This window comes from Notolepis coatsorum (assembly GCF_963971535.1).
Source record: "Notolepis coatsorum genome assembly, chromosome: 20".
Taxonomy (NCBI): domain Eukaryota; kingdom Metazoa; phylum Chordata; class Actinopteri; order Aulopiformes; family Paralepididae; genus Notolepis; species Notolepis coatsorum.
In genome coordinates this window covers 25,905,022-25,909,433 of record NC_140184.1, presented here as the reverse complement: position 1 = coordinate 25,909,433, position 4,412 = coordinate 25,905,022, and positions in this window count along the sequence as shown.

The following is a 4,412-nucleotide window of genomic DNA, read 5'->3' as shown; positions in this document are numbered from 1 at the left end:
GACTGAAGATAACTGACATCTGCTTTGTGTGCACAGTTGTCGTCAGTCAGCTTCCCATCACCCTTCCTATGCTTCCTAACATCCTCCCTATGCTTCAGCGGATATGATGTCAGTGTGTTTCTTGGTAATCAAATTGATATTTGATTTGTTCTATATGTTTGTATATCTTTTATTGTTCTATATTTGTTTGTATGTCTGATTTTGATTTGTTTAATGTTCTATATTTGTTTGTATATTTTATTGGTGTTTTATTGATATTTGTTTTGTTTTTATGTTGTTTTATTGATTATTCTTGTTTGATTTTTATATGTTTGTATCCAGACCCCAGGAAGAATAGTCGCTGCTGAGGCAGTGACTAATGGGGATCTGAAATAAAGAAATAAAGAAATAAAGAAAAGATGCTGAGTATGTCTCACCAAGCCCTCATCACAGATGACCCTGCATGCACAGATGCTCTGGGAATAGATGCAGGGGGACAGTCAGTGAGACAGGTGTACTATAGGTATGACATGCGTTTGTGTGCTGGTGAGTTTGTGGATGATCTCTCTGCTTATCAACATTCCATGTCCAAGTTTAGCACAAGGTGTGACAATAGCTTTCTCTGCCTTAACTTCTCAAAAACAAAATAACTGCTCATTAGGCCCCGAACAACAGTCCACCCCCCGGTCTCACCATCGAAGGACAGAAGATAGAGGTGGTGGAGTTCTCCAGATACCTTGGAATTACACTGGACAATCACCTCAGCTTCAATCAGCATACCATGGACATTTACAAACAAACAGAGACTCACAGCCATCCGTTAAATAAGACACCTACTGTATCTGTCCAACCCCATCTTCTTGTCCTCCTGTACCGTAGTATTATTGAGCCAGTTCCTCTGTTTTTGCCATTATGCTTACAGTCACCAATAAGAATAAACTCTTAAAGATAACTAATTTAGCCAATAAACTCATTGGTATTCCCACGCCCAACTTGCCTGATTGGGTCACCTCATCACTGATCTGCAACGCGCTCACAATCATGCATGACCCAGACCACCCACTCTACCAGCTCCACCACCCCCTTCCTTTTATGGGTATAGACTACCCATGTGCAGAAAGGCCCGTTTTAGCAAGAGTTTTGTTCCCACAGCCATACAAGTTTTAAGTAACCTCTTAAGTTACGTGAACCTGGTGGTGTGCAGAGTGTCAATCCATGTCTTTGTCTCTGCTGTGTTACCCCTGTAATTAAGTGTTCCTCTAACTCCTGTATTTACTCATTTGTGTCACGTACCTGTACGGGGACCCTGATGTAAACGGGGGGACCCTGATGTAAACAAGACAAACGTCTTTCTCAGGTCTGCATCCCCTTAACAATTGTGTGTATTGAGCCGTACTGTATTGTACCCATTCTGCAATCTGTTAAATAAAGTTTTCATTCATTCATTCACCTACCGTGGAAAATAGTTTCCTCTCGAGGACAATATCCATCTATGATGATGTGGTAGAACTACCCCTGTGTGACGCGTGGTAGAACTACCCCTGTGTGACATGTGGTAGAACTACCCTGTGTGACGCGTGATAGAGCTACCCTGTGTGACGCATGGTAGAACTACCCTGTGTGACGCGTGGCAGAACTACCCTGTGTGACATGTGGTAGAACTACCCTGTGTGACGCGTGATAGAGCTACCCTGTGTGACGCATGGTAGAACTACCCTGTGTGACGCGTGGCAGAACTACCCTGTGTGACGTGTGGTAGAACTACCCTGTGTGACGCGTGATAGAGCTACCCTGTGTGACGCATGGTAGAACTACCCTGTGTGACGCGTGGCAGAACTACCCTGTGTGACGTGGTAGAACTACCCTGTGTGCCGCGTGGTAGAACTACCCTGTGTGACACGTGGTAGAACTACCCTGTGTGACGCGTGGCAGAACTACCCTGTGTGACGTGTGGTAGAACTACCCTGTGTGACGCGTGATAGAGCTACCCTGTGTGACGCATGGTAGAACTACCCTGTGTGACGCGTGGCAGAACTACCCTGTGTGACGTGGTAGAACTACCCTGTGTGCCGCGTGTTAGAACTACCCTGTGTGACACGTGGTAGAGCTACACTGTGTGACGCGTGGCGGTAAAACCTCTAGTACCCAGACATTATACTTAAGTGAAAGTATGGGTACTGTCTCAAAATCTGACTCAAGTAAAAGTCAAAGTATCTGGCTAAAAACACACTTGAGTAAAAGTAAAAAAGTCCTACTTTTAAATGTAAAAAGTACTAAAAAGTAAAAGTAATTCTTTTTTTAAAGGGATAGACAGGGCCCTCATTCATCAACGGTGCGTACGCACAGATATGTGCTTAACCCGTGCGTACGACCATTTCTAAGCAAAGTGTGGGATTTATCAATTTGAACGTGAACTTGACTTTGTGCTTATGTCTACGCATAGCCCAGAGCATGCGTAGCTGACGCCATGTGGTAGAATATGGGGACTGCAGACGGACGGCATAGCTCTCATCAGTTGCATGCATTAGTTTCAACGCGGAAATAAGCTTCCGTGCATTACTCCCGACACTGGCGCGTGTTCTGTATGAACCGTAATTCATTATATTTCATTGTGAAATAGCGACAGTAGTGTAATTATAACGGGCTCATGCGCGAACAATAGGTTGGCTTGCTTGTTTGGCACGGGGGCAGACGCAGAACACCGACCTCCAAATGCGATTAAATATTGTTTCAAATAAAAAGCGACATACTATTGTTTTGTGTCATGTTTCCAAATAAGATTGGCCACAACGAAATGCTTTCTACTTCAATTTGTTGGTTAGAATAGACTACCTCGCTCCGTTGAAACTTCACTGAGACACTAACAGTAAAAGACAGTATTTTTTTTTGCACCGAGTGAATCCACAGTCACTTGCTCCTCAATGGGAAACCAACCTAGATTTACCATGAAGGACTGGTTCTGGCCGAACCGTTCGTTATACAAGAATCACAGAGACGTTTCAAAGGTACTCACAGTTGCACGAGGGTTTCGGACACAAATACAGGATGGTTTGAAAGCTCGGCGTTGCTAATAAACATTTGAAATATTATTTATAAACTGGTCAACACTGCATTATTTCCGGCGTTGGGTGCATGATGCGCATGCGCTGTGATCACAACCAGGCAGCCAACGCCGAAAATAATGCCGTTTTGAGCAGTTTATACAAAATATTTAAATGTTTATTAGCAACGCCGAGCTTTCAAACCATCCCGTACCTCTGTTCGAAACCCTCGTGCAACTCTGAGTACCTTTGAAATGTCTCTGTGATACTTGTATAACGAACGGTTCTGTTAGAACCAGTCCTTCAGGGTAAATCTAGGTTGGTTTCCTATTGAGGAGCAAGTGACTGTGGATTCACTCCGTGCATCACAGTCACAGATCACATAGGCAGGCTATACATGGCGTATAGGCTACATCATACATGGCAGTGAGATTCATTGTTCTTGTATATGCTCTCGTATTATTCTTTATATAGGCTACCCAATACTGACATCAAATATGCCTCTAGAAATCATATGCAGCAGGTAGAAAAAAGACGGGAAATCCGTCGCGATTTGGAATAAAATTGAGGAGAACTTTAATCCCTGGGTATTAATCGAACAAAACGGGAAAAGGCAGTCATATTCCAGCACCGTCTTTATTAGTGTTTGCGCTGCCCAGGCAGCAATGGTTAATAGATATCATATCCGACATCACCGTACGTGTACATGTCTGTCAACCTGTCTCGTATTTCTCCATAACACCCTTCCCTCGGGTCAGTCCATTTTTCCACATTTCATGGGGGTGTTCCATTACCGTATATGGTTAATCGGGGCGGTTCTGGTATGCAAATACGTGAAAGTGTGCACGAGCCTCAGCGTAGGAGCAAGGTGATATTTATCATGACAGGTGTGCGTAGGACATGTGTACGTACGCACGTGTGATAAATCCAGTTTTTTTTGTGCATGCACACATTCTAAATTCTGTGCTTACGTATGGAAATAGAACATTTTCTACTCTCAAACTCATTCCATCGTGGGCCAAGTTTTCATTTTAACTATACAGTACATTGCACCAGGTGAGTTAGTTTAAGAGGTGAGCCAATTAGTGAAATCATCAGCTGGTGTTTAGGCAAGGCTGGAATGAAACCAAGCATAACACTCTGCCCACAATGGAATGTGTTCTGCGATAGACAATGCTGAAATGAAAGAACAGAGGACACTTGTTTTGCATAAAAATTATTTAATGCACTTCTGCATTAAAGGTAAACTAACATGGACGGCATTCACATCACAGCATGAATAATATCACAATATTAAAGACTACAATACTGTAGTATCCTGAATAATATGACAATATTAAAAACAGAATGGTGTATCCTGAATAATATTACTATTAACCACATCATACTGGA